At 48.1% G+C, this 26467-nt stretch overlaps 1 protein-coding gene across 1 annotated transcript in view; it reads left to right on the forward strand.

The window, feature by feature from the left end:
• The window catches only part of CUX2 (cut like homeobox 2), a 195001-nt gene that overhangs the window by 51938 nt on the left and 116596 nt on the right, over window positions 1-26467 (forward strand). The window lies entirely within an intron of this gene.

The following is a 26467-nucleotide window of genomic DNA, read 5'->3' on the forward strand; positions in this document are numbered from 1 at the left end:
GTCTCTGCAAGTGGAGGCTCCGAAGCCCAAGCTGTCTCAGAGTCTTGCATTTTTCTTCTCTCTGTCCCCTCCACGGACATTCGTAGTTCATAAGGAACCTGCATATTGTCAACCAAATCAGTGCAAATAACCAGTGAGCGTTTCTCGACTTTTCAGTAATAATTGATCTTCCCAGAACTGATATCATTTGGAAAACATAAGTAAGGAAAGCAGCAGTGAGCCAGATGTCTGCGTTAAGAGAATATAATTGTTCTGAGTTACAGGAAAGGAAGTGATTTCTCTTCCAGCTTTAGCTCCAGGAAGAGCAGAGCAAACTACCCTGGAGCACCAAGAAGCTTCCAGTGAACTCAGGGCTTAGTACAGACTCAGTGTCTCAACCCAAAGATTCGGATGACGGCAGGACTGGGATCTTCCAAGCTGTCGGGCAGATTTTCTGCTTGCAATTTTATCAGTCTCCAGGATTTTATTTGGAAGCTTTCTGCACAGCCGGTCGCTGTTGGGGAAGGAGAGAAAGAAGGTTTGCTCTTCTTCTTGGGGGGTGTTTGGATTTAGCCACTGAGCTGTTCATCCCCTGGATGGGAGTCTTCTCTCTGCTGTTTTTGTTCATTCTTTCTTCCTCCCTTCTTCCCTTCCTCCCTTTTCATTCCATGCCTCACTGTGCTTGGTTCCTGACTTGACCAGGGTGACACTTAGAAAATCAGATGGGGATGGGGATACTCTATGGATTGGTATATGGAGAACAGGATTCCTGGGGTTACTTTCTTTATGAACATCTGTCACTTTTCCAAGACTCATTCATTTGTTCCTTTGTGCATACATTCATCTGCTCAGCGAACACATAGTTACTGGGCACCTACTCTGTGCCAGGCACAATTAGGTGCTGAGAGCATATTGGTATCTTTCCCCATGGAACTTCCAGTCTAGCTATGAAGAGACACAGACATGAAACAATTGATTATTACATCATAGCTGCAGTAGTACTTCACAGAAATGAGGAGTGGGAAGTGGGGGCAAATGACCGTAAGAACTTGACCTTGTCTTGGGGTGCTGGTCTTGCAGTAGCATTGTCTAAGCTGAACCTTGGCATAGGGGTGGGACTGAGCTAAGCCAGTGGTTCTCAGACTTGAGTGTGCATTAGAATCACCTGGAGGGCTGGTTAAAAACATTGCTGGGTGCCCAAAACTCCCCCAGAGTTTCTGATTCACCAGATCTGGAGCTGGTCCAAGAATTACCATTTCTAATAAGTTCCCAGGCGACACTGCTGCTGCTGGTCCAAGGACCACACTTTGGGAACCACCAAACTGGGAAAAGGACCAAAAGGAGAGGGCATCCAGGTAGTGCGAAATGTAAATGCAAAGGCCCTGTGGCCAGTGTGTTTGGCAGTTTCCAGTCACAGAATAAAGGGGCAGAATGGCGGGAGCAAAGTAAGGGGACTATAGGGGAAAATGTATTGGAGGAGAGGGCAGAGTCCTGACCACATAGGTCTTGCAGGCTGAGCCGAAAAGTTTGGATTTTATCTGAAATTGTATGGGGAGCCTGGGGAGGTTTTAAGCAGCAAAGTGTCAGCATCCAGTTTGTATCTTGAAACACTCTCTCTGGCTGCTTGTGGGGAAATGAGATGGTGGGATGGTGGCAGGCGTGGAGCCCGGGAACTCTATGAGGAGGCTACTGCAGCCAACCGGGTGGGAGTCAGCAGTGGCTGGACCAGGCTGGTGGCAGTGGGCATGGAGGTGCATGGACATATGGACATGTTTGAGAGAGTGAGTCTAGGCTCCCACTTTCCGGAAAGCCTTACTGATCAGTTTGGATCCACGCATCAATCCCTGAAACCTGATTTCTTACCTGAAATGTTCTGTCTGCTTCATATAGCCCATCTGCAGCCCCCGATTAGATACACAACAAATATAATAATTAGCTGGTTGTGAACATTTGCCAGTTTACCATCTGTTATCCCATTAGATTTTTCAAATATCCTGAGCAAAAGGTGGAGTTGTACCCATTTTGCAGATGAGGAGAACTGAGGTTCAGAAATGGCAGTAGATGCTCCCAAGCTCACCCAGCTGGGCTTAAGGAAAGGCAAGATTCTCACCCAGACCCAGAATATCCTCTGATGAGCAGACAAAAGGAGCTGTGATCCCTCCATCCCCAACCTTAGACAGCAACCAAATTTCCCTTTAAGTGGTGCCAGTGGGCTTCCCCAAGATGATAGGGCCAGTCCATCAGAAATATTAAGTAAATATAGAGGGAATTGTCATTTTTTTTTGGAAGTCAAAAATCTTCAAACATCAGCAGTTTCCTATGGTTCAATCTAAAACAAAGTATGAGGGGGAAATGTTGCATTTCTAGAAAATTCTGCTGCAGCATGAGGACTAGGAGTTGTAACATAGTCTAAATTGTCTCTGAAAGCAGCTTCCCACACACACGGAAGCTGATGAGGGGGCCGTACAGGGATGCAGCATCTTAGAATCAGTCTATAATGCAATCAATTTTGTATATCCCTGGTGAAACAGCAACATTTATTTAACGTCTTTTATAGAGCAGCTGAGTTTTATCACAAATCACATTCCATTTCTATTCAGCTGGGACTCCTTGAAGGCTAAAATGCACTTACTTTTCTCGGAGGAAATTTACCAATTCCTCAATAAAGACCCATTTGCCTCTGTATGTAAAATTGACACATTTATTGAATATTAAACATTTAATGTTTTTCCCCCCAGCCCCCCCCCCACCCCTCACCCACACCTTTTTCCACTTTTCCACAAAGCTTTGCAGTCATTAGGGGGACTTCCTCAAAGTGGTGAGAAATGCGTTTTTATGTGCAGAAACAGCCCACATTTATATTCGGGTCTTTCTTATCCCTGGGAAATGGTCAAGTTACGTCATAAATTTGTAGAGTGAAATCCAATGCCTCCGAGTGGCCTAGTTAAGCCACGTGCTTTCCCCTTCCCTTTGTGGTGGGCTTGGCAGTCTTGGTCACAAGGCAGTATGTGTTGGGTTTGTGACAGAAGTTTTTTGTCCACACTTGTAACGTTTGTGGAAGGCAGGGGCAGCCTCCTGACAATAAATTGTGCTAATTAGCATGAGGGCCTATTAATAAAGCGCGTTTTCTTTCATCCTGTTCCTGAATGGTTGGGGACATCAGTTAAAGTGTGCACTTGGGACAATGTCTTTTCACTGCTGGTTGCCGTGTTTTTATGTAAAAAAAAAAAAAAATGAACGGGGGTTGGGCAACTTATGGAACATGTTTTTGTGTCGTTAACATGAGAGAGGGCTGAACTGTTGAACTTAGGTCTCCAGTGTTGGGTCCGGGTTTTCTAACCAATTCTAAATCAAAGTTGTGGGGGAAGGAGGGAGCTGTGCTTCACCTTAAGAGAACTGTTGAGTTTGAGGAGTAGCTTTCTCATGAGCTTTGCGATCAGACAGACTCAGGTTCAAATCCTGTCTTCCCTCCTTTACAGGCTTTGTGACCTCAGACAAGTGATTGATTTTACCTCTTTGAGCCTCAAGCAGGGTTAAATGAGATAATCCATGGAATGTTCCAGAAGGAACTTCAAACTTCATTGCTATTCTCCTGAGGACTTTATCCAGTGTCAGGTTTGGACAGGAAAAGAAAGGTCATTGTGCCTAGCCCCCCGTTCCAGTCTTTCCACAAAGCCCACCAGTTGACCAGTTTACTCTTGGGCACATCTAGGGTCAAGGAGCTCACTTCTGACCATCAAGGCTGTCTGCCTTTTGTTAACCTGAAACCTGTTCACGTGTAACTTCCTTTGCCCACACAGACCTGAGCTCCTCTCCTGTTCAAATATGTGACAACTCCCCCGCTCCCTGAGTCTTCAGTACTCCAGGGTAAATGTCTCCAGCTCTTTGCAGATCTGGATTCCTCACCCTCACACAGTGTTGACATTTTGGACTGGATAATTCTGTTGGGGGGCTGTCCTGTACATCATATGATGTTTAGCCATATCACTTGCTTCTTTCCACTACATACCAGTGGCACCCCCCAGTTGTGACAATTCAGTAGTATCTCTCGACATTACCAAATGTTCCCCAGAGGGCAGAATCACCCCCAATTGAGAACCACTGTTCAAGAGTTTGGGTCCTCCCCATCCTGGCTCCTTCAGCCACACGTGACACCTCACCTGAGAAGCTTCCACATCCTTTCATTTCTGTCGCCTCTGGCATGCCAGCATCTCTGTGGCTTATGCCTCTGGAATGATTTGGACCCGTTGGGAGCAGGGCCCGCATTTACCTGGCACAGGCTGGACCTGCTGAGATCCTGAGAAACCAAAATAAAATTGCCCATTTTTCTCTCTGTAGCTTTCTCTGGAAAAGGCAGGCACCACCAGGACTGGAAGGTGGCTGGGACTTCCTTGTTGGAATCTCTGTTTTGAGAACAGGAATGATGAGGTCTGAGTTTATCCTGTAGCTTTCATCTGAACAGGTAGAGCTGACTTTGCAGAGCGGGAGGCTTCTGACTGGGGCTGGATCCAGCTCTGGGTTAACACTCTGCCTTTGCCACTGACTGAGTGACTATACCTCTCTGAGCCTCCATTTTCTCATCTGTGTAATGGGGATAAAAATAGCAACTGCTCAAAGGGTTGTTGCCATGATTTCAAAGATTCAACCCATGCAAAGTGTCCGGCATATAGTAATCAACCAGTAAATTATAGCTACTATTTTGTGATACTGTTGTTGTTTGCAAATAAGAAACACACAACCAAAGTATGAGAGTAATTCACCCAAGGTCAACTAGCAGGTCAGTGTAAAAACATTGCGTGGAGCATCTTTCTTTATGGAAATCCCGGGGGTTTTGCAAAGGTCTGTTTGTGCATACAGGGGAAGAGATTCAGAGATGATCCATTTTATGTGATTCTCACCCCATTAACAGCCCGCAGTTTTGCCAGAATATCCTCTTTTCACTTTCATTTTAAAAACCAGCCAGTGTAATAAATCTTGTCCCGAAAAATCTCGGCAGCACATCTTGGCTGGAGTGTATGATAAATCTAATATACTGTGGCTTCTCTGTATAAGAGATCCCTGTGTAGATTTGTGTTTTTGGCGGACAGCCCCGTGGCCTGGCAGGATTATAGTTTGCTCTTGGTTTGACAAGTTCAGTCCTCTGACTGGGTCGTCTTTGTTCCACAGCTTCATTGGCTTAAGACATGACCCTGTCCCTTCTTAATCTTTCTTTACTTTTTCCTCCCCCACAAATCCATAGACTTAGCTACTTCCTCCCCACATTTAAAACAGGGAATGTGGCTTAGAACTAAGAGTGAATTTGAAGGAGACACGGTTGGAATGGGGGAGGGGAATGCCACTGGAAACTCAGCAGGTACCTGTGTTCTTTTCATGGGGTGTTGGGCGCCCTGTGGTTCTGCCGCATGTGGACTGTGTCACCTTGGGAGACCCTGGGAGGGCAAGAATCCCCATCTTGATCATTCAAAAAATATTTCTTAAGCACCTACTATGTGGCCAGGTATAAGGAAGTGAACAAAACAGAGCTGGGGTTCAACGGGAGAAGCAGACAATTTATAAGATGGTCACTTGAAATGAAGCTGAATCATTTATGCCTGTGCCGAGGGCTCTGATTGGGAAATGCAGGGGCTCTGGGAGCACCAAGGGATGGTCCTGAAGAAGGGACATCTTAGAGCTCAGTGGAGGCTCAGGGAAGGAGCCCAGACTCTGAGGCAGGGAAGTACAGCAAGGTTGTCACTGACCAGCACAGGGGCAGGGGAAGCTGGGAGGGAGGCTAGGCAAAGACTATGCAAGACCCTGTGGAGTATTCCTGCTCAGAGCCGTGGGCAGCCAATCAGGGGAGTTTGGAAGGAACAGTTCATTTTAAAGGCTTCTCTAGCTACCGCACAGAGGATAGACCGGACGGGGCCATGGTGGAACCTGAGAGCCTCATGAAGAGCCACAGACTCCCCTCCTCGTCTCAGAGCCCCAGAGGGAGCCCACTGAGGCCCCTGGGAGGCCAGAAAGAGCCCCCAAAGGCTTCAAGGACTTTGGAGGGGGTTTCAGTCCCAGCTCCACCCCTGTCCATCAGCTTAAATCACTTCTCTCTGAGCCTCAGTTTCCTCACCAGTAAAATAGAAGTGATAACAATACCCACCTGGGTATTATAAAGCTCAATCAAGAGAATGCATATAAAGTGCACAGAGCAGGGAACGGTTTCTGGCACTCGGTAAGCACTCAAGAAATGTTGATTATTCATTCTGCGTACTAGCTGTATGACCCCAGGAAAGCTAACTTTATTTCTTCGGGCCTCAGTTTCCTAATCAGCAAAATGGGGATAATAATTATACTATTGGATTAAACAGGTTAGAATAGTGTCTGGCAGAGTTTGGGCTGATAGGTTAGTTGTTACTACTGTTACAATCATCATTGTTGTTTTTACTACTCTCTTTCCTGTGGTTCTGTATATTACGTGGTTGATCGTCAGGTGCCCAGGGGTGGTTTTTATCCTGGTTCTGAATCCTACCACGTTAGCTGTGCCTCACCCAACCGTTCCCCTCCACCTTGTGTGTTCACCTTCCAGACCCTCTCTTGGACCCCACTTTGCCTCAGACAGAATTCTAGCCCCCAGAGTCCCCCAGCCCCAGCATAGATCTGCTACTTACTCATCCAATTGTGCCACGACCTTCTGTTTCAGTGACCTTCCTCTACTCGGACAGCAAACTCATCCAAATAAAGGGGGTCCTCAGGAACCCTCATCCTCACTCACTGAACAGGGCCTTTTCTGTGCTTGGCATCATCTCTTCCCCCTCATAGCAGACCATGGAGGGTGGGTATCTTCAGCCCCATTTGACAGATGGCAAAGCAGGGGCACAAAGTGCAACGGGCAGTGCCCATGATCTTTCTGGTACTTGCAGGCTGCTCTTCACTGCAGAAGCATTCACTCGCCTCCTTTTTCCTTCCCCTGCTATCACGGAGGCCAAAATGCCATCTTCCGCTACACCCCTCCTCCAGTTCATGACATGAGCAGACCCTTTTAAAGGGAGGGAAACAAATCTCGTGAACCTTTGAGAATCACTTCTCTCAGCCCGGAGTCTGCAGACCTCTGCCAAGGAAGCCTTGACATATGCACATTCGAATCTTGGGCTCTGAGATGAACTTTAGCTGCCAGCTAGCCCTGAGAATTTGGGCCTTCACAACAGGCCAAGTAATAACTTCTTTGGATTTGTGTCAATGTGGAAATATCAAAGGATAGGTTTGAGGGACCCCCAGTTTGGAAAATGCTGCCTTTGGCTGGCATATTCCCGGCTGGCATATTCCAGAACTTTCTTCATCCCTGTCTTATAGGTCCCAGCACAAAGGGCCTGTGAGGGTCTGATGGGATTGAGGCCTCCCAGGTCTCTTCTCTCCTGGACCTTTCAGCCCACAGCTGAGGCGGCCTCATGCCTGGGTCCCGGGGAAAACTTGAGAACTCACCAGGACCCCGAGGTTGCCCCCTCTCACTGAAGTGAGAAGGGCAGTGGGCGAGTCTCCTCCATGTTACTGAGGGAAGAAATATGGCCTAGAACTCTTTCTGTAAAAATAACCTTCCTGGCTCCTCCTTTATGGGTGAGGGAAAGTGCTTAAAATGCTTAGAGGGAATAAACAGCTTTTAATGAAGTTACATTGCCACATAATGGGTATCATAAAATTGCCTTCATACAACAGGGTCCCAGGATGGCCTTTATTATCGACTGTGCCGGAATAGTCTTTGCAGAGCTCCGGCAGCTGCAGAGAGAAGAATGCAAAAGTCTCCTTAAATTACCTGATTGAAATAACCAGTGGAATATTCCGCGGGCCCGCCGCGTGCCAGGGAAGCCGCCTTTAGGGTGGTCTGTCAGAGGCGGTTTGCACATTCTGAAGAACACAGGAGTTTCATTGCAGCAAAACAGATGTTCATCTTGTTTCTCTATTGGCTGTTTGATGAGAAATTTATTGCTCTTCCGCTGGGCAGGAGCCCCTCTCGGCTGTGGAGTCTATTAGGCAAGCCAGCAGCTGGCGGGAAGCCAAGGTGAGGCTGTTTTGATGAAACCCATGAAAAGCCTTGGCTTGGAGGCGCCGGTAATAATGCACTGGCTAGACTCTCCTGATTGGGCGATTGATTGGCCTGATTTGATTTATTGATCAATACCCTCAAATTTGGCGTCTGAGAAGCTGCACTAATCTTTAACTGTTGTGAACATCTCTACCTGCTGGAGAATTAGACCCTGATAAGGAATGTATGAAAGAAATCGGGGCTTATCTTAATCACATACCGGGCCCCAGCACTGCCCGCGCCAGCGAGGGCCCCAGTGCACTGCGCCCCATTGCCAGGCAGGCCGGCGCAGATCTATAAATTGATGGAATTCAAAGCCTCCAGCATCGATTACCATTATAACAAACAGTGGTGCACAGAATGTCTGATTATTTTTAGACAAAGATTCTGTTCTCTCAGCAGCAATTTTGCTGAGGCTGTCACTGTGTCAGATGTCTACTGTTGATTGCAATTAGATGCAATACAAAAAAAATTCAACTATCTGTATCCTTAGTCTTATTTCCAGTTATTAAATCTCTCTCTTTGTTTGCCGTTTCCTCATGATATCTACAGCTGGATGAAATATTTGGTTGGCAGGAGAAATCCTTGTAATTCAGCAGGGGTGCAGTGGCCTACTGGCTTACTGGATTATGTCTGATGGGACACGTATAATCTTGGGAGGAGGGGAGTTGAATGGGGGGTGTTTGTGGACGTCTGTGTAAAAGTGTGAAGGGTGAGGGCTTGATGCAAAGATGTTTCAGGGCAGGGTGTGGGGAACAAAACCAATCTCCAAAACCCTCTGGAATGCCTGTGTTTTCAGTCTTCTTGTTTTCTTCCGCATCCAGCAGGACCTAATCAGGGATGTGCCCCTGTTGATGGACAGGGGGCGTGGGAGGTGGAGCAGGGCTGGGGGAGTGGAGGAGGTTATCCAAGCAACCGAGCTCAAAGGTTGGCGCCACTTGAAATAATTAATTCCTCCAAACAGAGACCGCACTTGGGAACCCTTCCACACTCAATCATACTTGAAGAGCAGGCTCCAGGTAATTGTGGGTATGAACAAATTAGGCATTCCCTTTTACATGTGGCCCGGCAGCCAGCATCCTGACGTTGGGCGCATGCATCCATCATCTTGGCGCTCTCCAGTGATCTCTAGTCTCAGAGCCATTAGCCCCAGCGTCCTTGATGGTGGAACAGCTGTAAACTTGAGACCGTCCATGGGGTGGCTGAGACCGACCATTTATTATGTATTGGGAGGGAGACAAAGGCTCAGGTGACAGAGCCAAGGCCGCCTGCTTTCCAGAAGCCAGCTCTGCTTGGAATTGGCAACTGCCAGCTAATTTTAGAACGATCGGAGTGGAGGATGGAGATGGAGGTTGTGGCAGCTTTGACTTTGGTGTCAGCCAAGAGGGTCCTGTGGGGATCAGAAGGCTGGCATTGATCACCACAGCAAAAGTGGGCAAGGGACTTGGCCCCTGATCCCACCCAGGGGCAGACATTCAAATGCCCCTGCAAGGATGCTCTGGGGGAGCTAGTGGAGGTGACTCCAAGCTCCTCCATGGCAGGGAAGGAAGTCAGTCCTATTCAGTAATTATCAGAACAACACCTGCCATTTGTTCACCGCCGACTGACCATATCCTGTGCCAAGCACTTCCAGTTGCACCTTCCTTCTTTAAGCTGGCCAGTTACCTTGGGAGGTTGGTAATAATTATACCTATTTGATAGATGCAGAAACTGAGGCTCACAGACATTGAGTGGCTTGACCAAGGTCACACAGCTAAGAGGTGTGTGAGGCTGGAAGTCAAGTTTAGGTTGGTTTCTGGAGTCTGGGCTCTTAACGTCAATGGAGAGCACTCAACAGATATTTATATCTGTTGAGTGAATGAATAAATGAGTAGATGGATGGATGGGTGGATTGATGGATGGACATACACCTCCAGTAGGGACTCACCTGGGCTCCTCGATAGCCAAGAATGGCAGGGCCAGGTCATCTCTCCAGGGGATAAGTAGAGAAATTTCAGTGACCTCCATGGGCAGGCCTGATGTTTGGGCCTCCAGGGCTGTTGGTGGCAGCTCCTGCTTCGTTCTTATGGGCACAGAGCTGTGCTCAGGCTCCAGTCCTTTCAGTTAGAGGAGCCAGTATGAGGTCACTAGGAAACTTCCAGGCAAGGAACACTCAGGGTTGCAGGGTCTGGCCAAAGGGAAAAGCAATAATGGGGTCTCAGGAGGCAAGGTGAGCTCATTGGTGACCTGGCTGAGAGCCAGACAGCCTTGGGCCAGGACAGCATGGTGGTTGAGTTTGAACCGTGAAGTTGAGTAGACCTTGGTTTAAATCCCAGGGTCGTCACATTCTTACCTCTGTGTGACCTTGGATAAGCAATTGAACCTCTCTGGGCCTCAATTTCCCAGTCTGCAGATAGCTACTGATCATAGTACCTCTCTCTCAAGGTGACCGTGAGGATGAAGTGAGGTGATACACGTCAGCCCACACACAGTACCTGGCACAGGCTGTATGGCAGTGATGATCACTGGTCTAAGGCGTTCGGGGACACCCACACCCCCAGTGAACGTTTGTGACTAACAAGGCCATTTGGCCCAAGGAGAATTGCAGGCCAGGGAAAGAGGTGTCAAGTGACCTCTCTGAAATCACAGAGCAAGTCCCCAGCACATTTGACATCTTCCTTGTCACCCGTTGTTATCCTCTTCTGGAAACACTCCAGTTGTGCGTGTCCCTTCTCCTTTTCCCTTTCCCATCCCCACTGTCCTGATCCTGTGATAAAAGTGTGGCTGGTAGTCTCAGCATGGCTGTGGGGAGAAGTGAATCCCTCATGTGGCTGGTGGGAGCAACGATCAATGCAGCCCCTTCGGAGGACAAGCTGGCAGCATCTATCACACAGATGTGCCCGCACTGTGACTCGGCCCTTCTTTATCGCAGAACTTGTTCTTTAGATTCACCCACACAGGGGCAACCAAGAGGAAGCCCTCAGTGTGTTGGTGCAGCATCATAGTAATAACCAAGCCTGGAAATAACCTAAGTGTCCATGAGTGAGGGATCAGATACATAAAATAAATTATCTCCACACAGAAAAATACTCCATGGCTGTAAAAAAGAAGACAGATACTCTTTACGATAAAAGGAGAAAGCAAAATAAATTCAGTGAAAATGACAGGTTGCAGAACATGGTATGTAGCATGCTGTGTCTGAGTAAAGCAAAAGATGAGATAGATTATGCTCAAATATATGCTTGAATGTGAATGGAATATCTTTGAAAGGACACAGAATAATGGTGAAGAAAGAAGACGTTTTAACATTAAATCTTTCTGTGCTAATGCAGTTTTTATCATATGTATGTGTTACTTTAGTAGTGTAAAAATTTTACTATTTAAAAATGCTGGTAGAATGGAAGAACTTGGATTCTTGGAAATCAGATTTGGGAGCAGATATTGGCTCTGTTACTTACTAAAATAAGCTGATTTTAGATAAGCAATAGCAAATCTCTGTGCCTCAGTTTTCTCGTCTGTTAAATGGTGACAAGTGGATGGTAACAAGTGTTGGCAAGATTGTACACATAAACGATAACCTGGTCTGTGCCACCCATGGTTATTAGTGGTTATCATTACCAGTGTGAGGCTAAAAGGAGGCACTGTTTATGGCATTGCTGGGCCCAGAGCCCTCCATGGCAGTGCTCAGGATGTCAGTGGCTCCCTGAGTCCTGCAAGGGAGGGCAGGGGGCCTCTTACACTCAGTAATGCCCTTGAATTCATTAACCTGCAAGGCTCAATAGTGGATTCCTCTCCAGAGGCCTGGCTCCCGATGGTCACAGCTTCTGTAATGGGGCCTGGTCACCAGCTCAGCCCAGAGAGGGGGGACAGAGTGGGGGGTTTAGCGTTACCTGCCTGTCGCCCGTGTCTACTCCACAGCGCCCATCCTGGCAGCTGTCCGTGATGTCGGGGCAGTTAAAGAGCTGTGTATTCCCTCCCTCCCTCTCCCTGTCTCTGAATTTCTCTCTCATTTCCTCTGTTTCTCTTTTCCCTCTTGGTTCTTCTTCTCCTCTCTTTCCCTTTCTTTCTCATTCTGTCTCTGTCTTTTCTCTCTTGTCCTCTTATTTGTCCCTCCCTACATCAGCTAAGAGTTGCTACTGTCACCATGAAGGGCCTAGCCAGGTAACGCTTACGGGGACTGACTCTGTGCACTGGGCTGGTGCCGAGCGTAAAGGGAAGGCAGGTGGCAGACCCAGGCCCTGCCTTCCGGGCGGTGGACATTGCAGTTGAGACCTAGATGCATAGAAAGTATCATGAGGGCCCTGATGGGGAAGACGAGGTGCTGTTAGACCATTGTTTCAGAGAGGCTTCGGCAAGCCTGAGCAGTGACAGGGGCTCCTGGAAGCAGTGACACTGAAGCTGAGACCCAGAGCATGAGTTAGGTAGTGGGGCTGAGAGGGGAAAGGGGTGTTCCAGGCAGAGGGAATGGCACGAGCAAAGGTCTTGTGGCTGGACAGGACCAAGTGAACTGAGCAAATCCCAGCCAGGCCCAAGTTCACTGTAAGAGAGGTGGGGACTCCATGGAGTGGGCCTCATGGCTGTGTAGAGTAAGGAGATGGAACTCGGAGCCAGAGTCCCTGGATTTGCCTCCCAGCCCCAACACATGCCAACTTGTGCAGCCTTGCCCTCTCTGGGCCTGTTTTCTCCTCTGTAAAGTGGCAGTGGTGATTGTGTGTACCAGCAGGTCACTGAGAGGTATACATGCATTAATATGCATAAATGTGCTTAGAACATGCCGGGCACAGAGCCTGGGCTATCTAGGTGTTCACTCGTGTTTTACTCTTGGTAATGTTATCTGTGCTCCCTGCTTCCTGCTGTGGATGTTTTCAGTGCCCTTGGCTAGGAATCCATATTCACACAACAGGCAGCAGGATTCTGTGAAAACTGCGTCAGGCCCCATGCTTCTTTTGCTCGCCAGGCCTCCTCAGTCACGGCAGGCATGTTCCTGCTGCCTCAGGGCCTTTGCACTTGCTGTTCCCTCTCAGTAAAAGGCTCTTCCCCCAGATGATCACATGGCTTGACTCTCCAGCCTCTTTAGGGCTTTGCCAAAAAGTCACCTTTCCTATGAGATGTCTCCTGGCCACTCTGTTGAAATTGCAGCTTACCCCCCAACACCCCCCTTATTTTCTTCCCTGCTTTATTCTCTCTCTCCCCATCTTCAAACTTAAACGCATTTCAGTGGCTCCCATTGCTGTTAAGGTAGATATCTGGGTGGGAATTGGGGTTCCTTAGGGCTCACCAGCCCTGGGTGCCCCCAATTCTGAGAGGAACCCCCCAGGTTGATGGTACCTGGAGTTGGCCTTGTCTGTGCAAGACAGGCTGGGGTGGGTCATTTGAGGCATCAGTCTTCTACACAGTGTCTGCACTGGGCTTCGGCTGTAAGCAGCTTCCACGGCTCCCTCTCCATTTGACTAGGGACTGGATTGCTTCCTCGCTACTGGGCTCAACCTGCAGAGGTCCATCCCAGAGGTGGGGGATGACAGTGATAAGAGTGGGCCTGGCATCCTGGCTGTGTGACCTGGTATAAGTCACACACCCTCTCTGAGTCTTCTTTAGCCAACACTATAAAATGAATAGAGTCACATCCATCTAGAAGGCATTAATTGGTGCTGCCTCCTGAAAGCCTTCATAGGCCCTGATGATGGCTTTGGCCACATGCTTCCCTGATGCCCAAGCTCCCACCCACGATGCTACTGAGTTTTTTTCAGAGAAGTGGTAGAGGCTTGTGACTAAATGCTTGGATGCTGGAACCAGGCTACCCGGGTTCAAATCCCAGCTCTGCCTCTCACTTGCTGTGTGCTCTTAGGTAAGTAATTTGACCTCTCTGTGCTTTAGCTTCCTTGTGTATGAACAGGGAGATAATATCACCCTATAGAGTTGAGGATTAAACGAAAAAAGTGCCTGGCACTGAGTAGGTGTTTGGTGGAATGAGTGAGTGTTGTCAGAGTTCAGCAGGGTGACTCAGGTCTCCTCAGGGGCCTCCAGCTGGCAGTGCTCTAATTCTGTCATTCCTTCCTGTTTACTAGCTGGAATGTATCTATTGAGAGAAACTTCTCTGCTGTTTGGCCACTCTGGGGTGCAGATTGCAGGAAAGGCAAAAATGCAAGTTTGATTCTCCCCTTTTATTTATCAAATTTCAAAGCAGTGAGTTGGTTCCCCAGCATCCTCCAATGTGACCAGTGAAGGGTTTTTTTTTGGTTTTGTGTTTGGTGTTATTATAAACTCCTGCTATTATTAATCCATCCCCTTTGATGGATTTCAGTCCATCGAAATTACTTTCCTTCTTGATCCTCAGATTGTCCCACCTCTAGCCCTTGGAACGCTTCAAGTTAGCCCTGGGGGTCTTGACAGTTTCCTCATCTGCCATGAGGGAATCACAGTCCATTTTCACAGTTTCCATTGGGTAGGTGTGCAGGACAGGTGCTGGCAGCATTGGCAATCATCCCACCCTCTGAGACAGCCCACTGTTTCCAGGGCTGAGCCCTTGTGGGTGGCTGGAGCCTCTAAAAGCCATTTCCAGTCCTTCTCAGAAGGCCCAGGTGACCCCCAGACCTTTCACTGAGCCCCCCACTGGCCACACCACCCCACTTCCCAGGGCAAAGCTGCCCCTGGCTCAGGTTGGCTGAGGGGCGTAGGTCCAACAGCACTGGGTGGGCACAGCTGCCAGTCACCCCACAACCTGAAAGCTATTGATCTAGTATTTTCACTGAGTATTTTTAAACTTGGCATTGGTCTCATTTTCCTATGTCCCTCAAGGACATATTTTGAAAACCTTAAGTGGGCCAGTCAGACTGTGGCACAGCCATTAAAATCAATGACAGCTGAACACCAAGAGGTGCCTGGGAATGCTTGGTAAATATGTCTTTGAGTGCTTGAGCCCCTCTCTTCCCTTATTCCTTCAAGTATTTATTGAGCACCTACTGTGTACATATTTCTTAATGGATATTCTACCTCACTAAATAGGTTACTAACACAAAGTATCCACAACGTCAGAAATAAAGAGTGGGTGAGAAATGGTGGAGGAAGAAGAGGATTGTGCAATGTGGGGAAGAGAAGCAGTGGGAGGGAAGCCCAGCTCTTTCCTTTCTGCCCGAGGAGACAGGCACGGTGTATGCCAGGTGCTGTCACAGGCGAAGGCCAGGACAGATATGGACCCTGCCATCAGTGTTGAGCAGAGGAGATGGCAAGACACAAGCAAACAGAGGCATATCAAGAGTGCCGTGAAGGAAGCCAGCAGGCACCAAGCGAGAATAAGAACAAGGTCCCATTTAGGCCTGATGGTCAGGGAAGGCCTGAAGGAGCAGTTATAGGAAAATCTAGAGGAAGAGAGGTCCAGGCAAGGGGAACAACAGATGCAAAGGACCTGAGGTAGTCTAATGCTTGGCCAATGAAAGGCAGAGTGGCTGGAACACAGAAAGCAAGAGACGTGAGGGCAGAGAGGTGGGCAGGGCCAGATCACACCAGCCCTGGGCAGAATCTGAGACCTCAGCCTCCAGAGCGGTGGGAAGTCACTGCAGAGTTTTCAGCGTGGGAATAATGGGATCTGATCCATGTTTGTGAAAGTGCCCCTGGGTGCTGTGGCAGAACTGATCATAGGGAAGGAGGGACAGGGGAAGACCCGTGACTGACTACTGCAGCAGTCCAAGCAAGCAGTGATGGGGGCTTGGTGGCAGCAGAAATGGCAAGACATGGGCAGATTCAAGAGTATTTTGGATGGAAGGAAAATAGCCGATCCTCCCTCCTCCTGCCTCTCCCTCTCCCTCCGTCCCCCGCCGAACATCCATTCAAACCAGTGCACAGATTGTAAGGGTGCAGCTCCATGACTCGCCACAACTGAACATACCCATAGAACCAGCACTGAGATCAAGAAACAGAACATCCCCAGCCACCCAGAAGCATCTCTTATACTCCTTCCATTGCCCTCCAGCTGCAACCACTCTCCTGACTTCTGATTTGCATGGGTTTGTTTCGTCTGTTTTCGTACCTTGTATAAATGGGATCATACGGTGTGTACTCTGCTGCATCTGGCTTCTTTTGCTCAACATGACTTTTATAAGATTTATCAATATTGTTTGCTGTTGAAGTTCATTCATGCTCCTGGCTGTAATGTAGTATTCCATTGGGTGAATATATTGCAGATTTATCCTTTCTACTGTTAATGGGCATTTGGGTAGTTTCCAGTTTGGGGCTGTTATGAATAGTGCTTCTGTGAACACTGCAGACCAGTTCTTCTCAAACTTTAAGGTACTCATGAATCACCTCAAGATCTTGTTACAGTACAGACCCCCAGTTCAGTAGGTCTGACGGGGCAAGGGCAGCGGAAGGTGTGGGGGGGGGTGGTCCTGAGTTTTTGCATCTGTTGCAAGTTCTCAGGTGAAGCCAGTGCTGCTGGTCCGTGACCATGCTTTGAATGGTGAGGCTCTATTTTGGTGAACGTATTTCTCTGGGGTAGGTGCCCAGGGTCGAATTGCTGGTCATAGGGCAGCATATGTTTAACTTTAGTAGACACTGCCAAGTAGTTTTCCCAGATATCAGCTGACACCCCACCAGTAGTCTATAAGAGGTCCGGTGCCCCACATCCTTGCTGACACTTGGTACTGTCTTTCATTTCAGCCATTCTGGTGGGTATGTAGAATTATCTCCTAGTTTAAATTTGCCTTTCCCTCATGACAGTGAGGTTGAGCATCTTCTCATGTGCTCGTTGGTATTAGGATCTCCTCTTTGGGGAGGGGCTGGTTCAAGTCTCTTGCCCATTTTTCTGTTAGGTCATTTCTCCTTTTAGGAGTTCTGGATTCTGGACACAATCCTTTATTAGGTAAATTGCACAAACCTTCTCCCACTCTGTGGCTTTGCCTGTTCGCTCTTATTTCACCTGTTCTTTTTAATTCAACAGTTATCGCTTAGAAATGCAGGGGATGAAGACAGAGATTCCCATTTGGCCCATCATAGTCAACTTAGAGTGTCACAGGAAGGATCGTCCCTTGAGCTTCTTGTTCATTTACACACTCACACTCTTGTCACTGAGCTTCCTAGGTCAGGGGCTCTCCCCATGTTCATGGTGGACATTCCTCCACCACTGCCCCTCCCCACGACACCAACTGCTCAAGCCAGGGCGTCCACTTAACCCTGACATTCCTTTGACATCTTTTCACCTCTGATGTTTTTGACCACTAGATTACTTCGTCTTTCTTGGACATCCAGAGAGCTGCCTGGCATTATTAGCAGATCCACAGATCCCTTGTATCTTCACAAAGACACACCTCTGAGGGTGGTTGATCCCAGGCCCGCAGCCTGGCGGAGTGGAGGCAGTAGAGAGGGAGGCGAGCTGCCTGTGTCCATGTGCATCTCTGTGGGAGCCTGAATTAATTCTCCATCTGCTTCACTCCTGCACTCACAGCACCTCCACAGCCCAGCACCCCAGCTTTTAATCGAACATGTGCCTTGTGAGAGAACGCACGGTGGAATTTTCCAGAAGCTACAGGATGTGTGATGATGTCATCATTCTGACAGCTAACGGAGTGTGTGCCTGTATATGCTTGTGCTTTAAAAATTTCTCAGTTTTAATTTTGAACACGGTAAATATCGATTGCTATAACCTATGTAGACAAAGCTCTTTGAGGGCCTCAGTCATTTTTAAGTGTATACAAGGGTCCTGAGACAACAAAAGTTGGAGAACTGCTGTGTTAAATGACAAAATGAATGAGTGTGTGCTAAGGAGTTCGGACCTGGCTTACCGTTAAGGGATGGTGGTTGGAGTACAGCATCCTAGTGGCTGTGTGGAGAAGGAATTAGAGGGAGGGAAGAGAGATGCAGGAGTCCAGGAGAGAGGTGGATATGGGATTACCCAGGCCCCTGACCATTGCCTCCAAGTACCCTTTGACACAGCACAAGCATCCCAGGCATAGCCAACAACCGACTGCTCCAAGGTGTTTTCTACAGTGGAACAATTTGAAATAATTAGAACTTTTCAAAATGTCTTTAAACACTCTGGTAATGGGCATGAGAAAACACTTGTGAAGTGTAATCAGTTATTAGCAGCTGATCAATTATCTTCATGGATAGCTGTTGAGGGGGGAGAGGAGAAGCAATAAGAAGCCCCTTGATTAACTAATTTGAATATCTTTGGAGAACAAATTCCGAAATTTCTTTCTATTTTCTCTCTTGCTATTGTAACAGCGCACATCTGCTGGATAAAGGCGGGATGCAAATGGTAATGAGCACTCTGCTGTGAACAGGCTCCTTGTTTGGGATCCTGGGAGGAAGGAACTGGAGGTGTGGGGGGCAGCGAGCCAGCCAGGCCTGGGGACCTCATGCTGGCTAGAGGGCAGTCGGCTCTGCCCCTCTACTTAGGTTCTGGGGGCTGGGGGAGCTGACTCCAGTGGGCAGCGGGCACAGGCGGGTGGCACCCATCTGGGAAGCAGCACACATCCTCCTGAAGACCTTCTAGGACCAGCTTGGCTGGAGCAGTCTCAGGATGGAGTGACCAGTGAGCAGAAACCTACATTCTGGAGGCTTCTGTCAGCCTCCCCAACCTCTCTGGGGGACAGGTTTGTAAGAGGTGGGGATAATGAACTGGAATGTTAAGGACCCCCTCATCTCCAGGGGTCTCAGATTCCACAGGATGTCATGGACATGTCATACCATTGGCCACCCAGCTTGCTTTAACCACGAGGAAATTGTAAGGCTCTGGAGCCAGACTCCTGGCTGGAATCCAGCCCTGCCACCGCAGCTGTGTGACCTTGGGCAAATGACTTAACCTCTCTGTACCTCGATGTGCTCCTCTGTAAAAAGGAAATAATAACAACACCCGCCTCACAGTGTTGTTTTACACGGGGCCAGGCTCGTCATAAGTGCACTGTAGATGTAAGCCATCGTTGTTATTATTATTCTCTTCATCCCTGGTAATTAACAGGCTAGACTGGAGTTTGCAAACTGGCAGGCCAGGGTCCAAATCCCCCAGTAAATCTGTTTTGTTTGGCACAGAGTGTGTTGTTAAATTTTTTTCTGAATTTGTTGCCAACAATTAAAAATCAGGAGATTTTCAAATTAAAAATCTGGATTTGGGCTTTTCTGTAGAACCAAACCCTCCGACCCACTGAGCCCACAATCCTCTGTGGCACCAATCAGCCAGAGCTGAGTATAGCTGCCCCCTTTCTCTGGGACACTTGTTTCCCATTTGTTACGCCCCCCCAGCCCTTCATTTCTTGATGTCACCCCGGCCCGCACCTGTAAGCCCTGTGAAGTCTGCTGGGAACAGGTCAGCCTCTTTCCTGATGTAGGTGCTTGAAGCACATTGAATGAACGTGCGTTCAGGTGAGTTTGACTTAATGGGGCAGGTTCATTTTGAGAAGACCCTCAACACCTAGTGGTCCTGCTACAGAGAGCACAGCAAACTCCACCCTTGGTATGTCTGCCCTTTGGGTCCCCCCTTCCCCTTTCCCCCCAATTCCTAAAGAAAGTCCTGTTCTCTACTGTTCCCCCTCTCCCCTCACCCCTTCTGTCCTTTCCTCTTCATCCCTCTACATGAGATGTTCTGGTGACCCACACACAGGGAAATGCCCACCCTGAGCAGCCAATCTGAGGCCTGAGGCACCAGAGGAAACCACATTCTGTCCCATGGTCTGTAGCTGTGGTCACCGGTCCACATCCGTCTCAATCAGACAAGACGTTTAGTTTAAAGCTGTTCAAAAAAAGCATCTGAGACCACCTTTAAAATTCCTCCCTCCTCCTGCCCAGCAACTTTTTTTCCTTCCCCTGACTGTTCTATCGCTTAAAAATGGCTTAACCAATTTGGGTTATTTTTAGAAAAATGCCTGGCATGTTGGCTGACAACCTGTATTCTAAGTTTCAGCCTGATAGAGAAAAGACAGAGTTTATAAACCCCTAGGGGAAAAAAAGAAACACACAAAACAGTGCTTTAGAATAGAAATCAAATAAAACTGACCATGGGTCCTGGCCAACGGAGTGTCAGGTGGCACAAGGAACGGGCACCAGCCACCAGCTTGAGGTTTCAAGGGCACAGCATGGAGTCTGTTCTTCTGAGCTCCCTCCAGCATCACTGGGAGAATTGGATGCAGCGTCCTGTGGACTGCGAGAGGCAGGACAGAAAGACCCAGGTTCGAAGCCTGGTTTCACCATGCTGTATCCTTAAGCCAGGGAAGTACCTTCTCTGAGCTCTCAGGTTTGCCATTCGTAATATGGGGATACTCATAACCACTTCAGGTAAAATGCTGATCACAGAACCTGATACCCAGTGACTTGTCCATAAATGTTCCTTATTGTCATGATGGTCCAATGCAAAGATGAAGAGGGCTCTGAAAGGAAAGTTAGCGTGAGCTTTAAGATTTTACAAGACAGCTGAACATAGCTTTCCCCACCTCCTGATTTCTTTTCACTTTTTTTAAAACAGCTTTATTGAGGTATAATTTATGTACAATAGAATTTACCTATTATACGTGTACCCAACTGTGATTTTTAGTATTTATGGGGCTGTGCAACTATCACCACAGTCCAAATTTAGAACATTTCCATCACCCCAAAAAGATCTTTCTGATTGCACTCCTAGCCCCAGGACTTCATGAATCTCCTTTCTATATCTATAGATTTGCCTTTTCTGGTCATTTCATATAAATGGGATCATACAGTATGTGGTCTTTGTGTTGACGTCTTTCATTTAGTATTATGTTTCTAAGGCTCATCCATGTTGTAACAGGTATGAGTATTTTGCTCTTTTTTATTGGTAAATAATATTCCATTGTATAGATGGACCACATTTTGCTTATCCATTCACCAGTTGACGGACATATAGATTGTTTCCTCTTTTTGGCTGTTTCCTCTTTTTGTTTGACTTGAGCACGCATGCACAAGTCTTTGTGTGAACATACACTTTCAAGTCTCTTGGGTAGAGGAGTGGAATTGCTGGGTTGTAAAGCAAACTTATGTTTAACTTTTTAAGAAACTGCCGAAGTGTCTTCCAAAGTGACTACCATTTTACATTCCCACCCGCAGTGTGTGGGGGCGCCAACTGCTCCACGTCCTTGCCAGCATTTAGCCATGTCTTCCGGAGATCTGAGTATGCATTTTGGGTCCTGAGTTTCAATCAGGGTTTGGACTGCGAATTCTGGGAGCCGTTGGAGCTTGAAGAGATGAATGGCAGGTGGGGGCATGGACTCATGAGACAAAACCGCACATCTTAGATGTTCTAAAGTTAGTGCTGTCCAATAGAACGTTCTATGATAATGTAAACGATGTATATCTGAACTGTCCAATATGGTAGCCCCTAGTACCTGCGGCTGTTGAGCACTCAAAATATGGCTCGTGAGACTGAGGAACTGAATTGGTAATTGTATTTCATTTAAATTCATTTAGATGTACTAAATTTAAAGAACCTCACAAGGCAAGTGACTACCACATTGGACAGTGCAGTACTTGGAAGTTCAAGATCACTGCTCAGTATGTTCTAGGTCCTCAGTGAACCTTTCCAAGGATTGATCAGAGTTCAACTCTTTTATTCCTACCTGGCTGGGATAAGCTAGGGCTTCAGGGCTGCATGTGTCCTGGAATATTGCACCTAGATAGTACATAGTGTCTCAGGGCCAAGAGGGAAGCTCCAGAAGTTGTGCTGTGGATTTATGTCGAGGTACACTATAGGGTCAGGAGAAGAGCGTGGATGGGCTCTGGAGCCAGGAGTGCCCAGGTTCAAATCCCAGCCCTGTCACTTACTGTGTCTGTGACCTAGGACAGGTGACCTGTCCTCTCAGAGCCTGTTTTCCTCAACCAAAACAATGGAGTGGTAACATGACTCTTGAAGGACTCTTGTAAGGCTCAGAGAAGAATGATCATAAATCCCCTAGCATGGTGTCTGCCTCTTAGTATGGGCAAAAAAGTATCTCCTTCCTTTATTGTTATCTTTATTGTTGTTGTTATTCTGTCCAGTCCCCAGGGCTGTATAAATGCCATGTAAACCCTGACTCCACACCTTCGTCCGTGAAAGATAAGGTGCTGGACTGTCAGTACCACACGGACAGTGACCTTGTCTGCTGCCGCCACTGCTCGATCTTCAGCGACTGGAACAGTGTCTGGCACAGAGTAGGCACTCAAATGCATGTTTGATGAATGAATGAAGCAGTGAATGCCATCGGCATGCTGATGAGCAGGATGTAAGCAACGTGAGGTTTCCCGGAAAGAACAACAGACACTCTCCTTTAGAAAGTGTGGTGTGAAAACAACATCGGGTTCAATGTCAGCAGTGACCTGTTTTGTGTGAGGGCAGAGATGGCTTCCCCCTCCTCGAACAAGCGCTTCATCTCAACAGGAACATGCTGCAGCACGGGCTGCTCTGCGGTCTCCAGAGGCGGGTGTGGAATGGATGAGCGCTGGCGGGGTCAGCCAGGCCGACCCACCTCCCACCACCCGCCCTGAGCCGATCTGCCTGAAGGGACCCCACTGCTGCGGTTTACACAGTGAAAATACAGCTTTAAAATGTGAATGACTTTTCATCCAAGTAATTCTCCCAGCCCCTAAAATATCAGGATGTGCTAACATGTCAGGCGTCAGTGCACCTCCCGGGGTGGTGGGAGAACACCCCAAATGGCCTTTGGGGGTGGGGGGAACACACTAGTTCCACCTCATTAATCCTGAATTTTCTCCCATTCTTGCTTTTCTCTTCTCTTTCCTCCTTATTCTCACTCTTTCTTTCCTGCCTCTAAGCCCCAAAGTAAGATATTTCCATTCTTAAGGAATTGTTATTTTTGTTTTATTTGTGCGAAGCATTTCTGGCTATCAGAGTCTCTTCATATTCATTATATTCATTTGATGTGCAGAGAAACTCAGTGAAGTGAATACTCATTCAAAAAATGTCTATTAAGCTTCCCTCTATACCAGGCATAGGCCCAGGTGCTGGAAATACAGAGAACAAAAGAGACACAAGTCCTGCCCTCCTGGAGCTTTTAGTTTTAGTTTGTCTTTGCAAATGCTGGTGAATGCTCTGTGAGAAAGGAGCAGGGAGGGGATGGATCTACTTTAGAGTTTGGGGTGAGGGCAGGGAGGACCCCACTAAGGAGGTGCCAGAGTTAGGGGGATGGGAAGGCATGACAGATAAAGGGAACTGCCCAGGCAAATGCCCTGAGTGGTGGGAGAGATGCTGGCATGCTGGAGGATAGAAGCCATCAGAGGGGCTGGAGTGCATTGAGTTGAGGAGAGATGTCAGCCCACATAAAACTGGAACCTTGCGCAGTGGCCACACCCTGTAGACCCCAGTGCGGGGGAGTCTGGATTCCACTCTAAGCCCATGGCAAATAAATCATGGAAGATTTTCAAGCCAGGGAGAGGCAAGAGCTGATTCACGTTTTGAACAGCACACTCCAGCAGCTGCCTGGAAATTGGACTGTAGCAGGTAAGGGCGGGAGCTGGGAGGGAAGGAAAGAGGCCCCGGAAATAGTCCAGGCGAGGGACGATGGCAGCTTGGACGAAGGCGGAGGCAGGGGCGGTTATTATTTCTGGACAGTTAGAGATATTGAAGAGTGAGACGTGCCTGAGATTCATTTAGTAGTATTATTATCCTCATGCTGCAGGTGGGGAAACTGAGGCCCAGAGAAGTGCAGTGACGTGGCCAGATCAGGGCTAGCAAGTGTAACAGGGAAGATTTGAATGCACGGCTGCAGAGCTGCTACCATCCCAGTGATCTGCACTGTTCCTCGGTACTTCTTCTAGGTAGCTCAGCTTGGTGTCCAACCCCCATCTCTAGCTGAGATGATGCTCACAAGCATCATACCCATTTTTCAGATCAGGAAATTGAGGCTCAGGCATTAGGATCTCCCAGCTAGAGAGTGGCAGGATCAGGATTCGAACCCAGCCCGCATTCCTAAGTCTTCATCTAGGCCCAATGCTGGGAATATGAGTATCCTGTGTCCTGGGCCTCTTTAGGCCCTGGAGAAAGAAAGTTCCTGGTCTAGGATAGGCCAGTCTGTCATTCTCGAGTTTTCTCTTAGTCAATAAGTACAGTAAGAATTCAGTTCTGTACAGACTCTCTGTGTGTCTGTAGATAGGGGGAAATTCTGTTATGCCTCCAAATACAGAGATGAAAGTCTCCCTGGGTCTGGGGAGAGAGCATTTGGAGAGAAAGGTCTCATCTGTGTTGTTTTGGGACATGGCCTTTTGTGGTTTGGGGGAGAGGAAAGGACACCCCCTTCTTAAAATTTTTTTTTTATAATATTTTTTATAATTTATTTTTTTATTTTTGACTGCCTTGGGTCTTCGGTGCAGTGCGCGGGCTTCTCAATGTGGTGGCTTCTCTTGTTGCGGAGCATGGGCTCTAGGCGCGGACTTCAGTAGTTGTGGCGCACAGGCTCAGTAGTTGTGGCTCATGGACTCTAGAGCACAGGCTCAGTAGTTGTGGCGCGCAGGCTTAGTTGCTGCGCGGCATGTAGGATCTTCCTGGACCAGGACTCGGACCCATGTTCCCTGCATTGGCAGGTGGATTCTCAACCACTGGACCACCAGGGAAGTCCCCCTTTTGCAGAAAGGATTAATGTCTTGTCCCTGAACTTTCCTGGTTGGGTCAGTGCCTGGCCATGTAGCATTCCTGTCCATCACTTTATTTACTGTGCCAAGAAGGCAGTCAGGGGTCCTGGGTGCAGTTTCAGGTAATTGAAGTTGGCTTCATGCGAACTTCACATTATGTGGATGATAAACATTTTAATAAAATACAGGTAGATAAAAAGGGATGTTGATTCAAAAATAAAATGTAGTCTTTCCTCTTCCTCTCCCCCATCCCTTCCCTCCCTTTCACTGGAAGTGGAAGAATTGTATATCGAGGACCTTATATAGCTTGACGTGAAATAAGACCCGCACCCTGGATTAGACTTTTTATCAAGGTGTTGGGGACACGCTGGGACAAGGGACTCAGTCATGGGGTTGTCTGATTAGTAGGAGGCTCATAGGGACCCTCAGGTGACCCTGCCTGGGCATCCCTTATTCAATCTGGGACTCCCTCCTGGAGATGGTGTCACTCAAGCAAATGTCTTCTAACCCTAAAAAGAAGAGTCGAGGCATGTGAGTCGCAGCCAAATTAGGACTGGCTTTAAAGGAGTTACCCCTGCAGGTTAGGAACAACAGCAGAAATGGGGGGCATTTAGTTTGAACTCTGGCTCCCTTTTCCTCCTTGTCACCCCTACAAAATATTTTTCTTTAAAAAATATTTGTCTTCATACTTATAAACTAGACTCCCCAGAGCATTTATTAAACACTAATTCCTCCCATTTGTTTAGGGAGAAATTGTATCTACAAATTTCTTTAGGTCCTCTCAGTACCCCCTCAGACATCCTGGGCCTCATTTAACCAATAAAACAGTGGGCAGTGGGAGGTCTGTCACTTGCCAAAGTCAACAGCAAATTAGGAGACAAGCGATGGAGGGCCCAAGGACTCCTGGTGTGAAGCCCTCCTTCGTGTGCCCAGCTGCCCCTCATTTGAGGGCCTTCTCTCTCCCTCTTGCCCTCAGCCTCCTCTGGCTGATCCTCCCAGTTGCCAAATGGCATGAATTCCTTTCCATTGGGTCCCTAAAATCCATCACCTCTCTCTTCTGCCTGTTGCCCTCACCTTTCTCTGCCTGTGAGGCTTCCCAGAGCTGCCTGAAGCAAGTGCCCCTCTTCTGCTCAACTGTCCTCTGTGGCTCCCAGTTCCTTCTTGCCTTGGCCTCATGGCTTTCCAACCCCAATCCCCATGAGTCCCTAATACGCATCTAGGTGGTCAGCCACTCCCCAGCACAGCCCGGGTTTTCCATCCTCCACGCCCTTGCCCATGGGCCCTTCCTCCTCCGATGCCTTCCCCCAGGTGCCCGGTGCCCATATTCTTTTGTTAGCTGCAGCTCTCTCCCTGTGTGCTTTCCCCAGGACACCGTATGAGCACTTGTGTGACCGTTGTCTCCCACCACTGAGGTCCATGATGCTCCTAGACCCCCACCTAACACCGAGCAGGCGCTTCCTTCCCCACCTGGATTGTGTGCCTTAGCCCTGTACGCCAGTAAATTTTTCCACAGCTTTCTGAGGTTTCCACAGAGCTTCTTGCAACACCCAGTCTCCTCCCCCACCCTAAAAAAGAGGATACTCAGAGAAATGAATTTGAAAAAGATGTTAAAATGGCACAGACTTCAGCGTTGGTGCCATGGTTTGGAGAAGAGGGGATCAGGATTCAAGGCCCTGCTCTGCTTTTGCCCAACGGTTATCTAGGGTGAGTGGTATCATCTCTCTCAGACTGGGTTTCCCCATCTGCAGAAGGGGTTAGGAGAGGAGCTGAGCCAAGGCATGAAAAGTTGACACCACATAGCAAGCCCTTAGCTCCTGTGATATGATGAGTAACCACCACTGTGGCCCCTAACAAGTGCCTGGCACAGAGTAGGTGCTCAATAAACACTGAAATGAGTGA

This window comes from Tursiops truncatus, chromosome 13 (genome assembly GCF_011762595.2).
Source record: "Tursiops truncatus isolate mTurTru1 chromosome 13, mTurTru1.mat.Y, whole genome shotgun sequence".
Lineage (NCBI taxonomy): Eukaryota > Metazoa > Chordata > Mammalia > Artiodactyla > Delphinidae > Tursiops > Tursiops truncatus.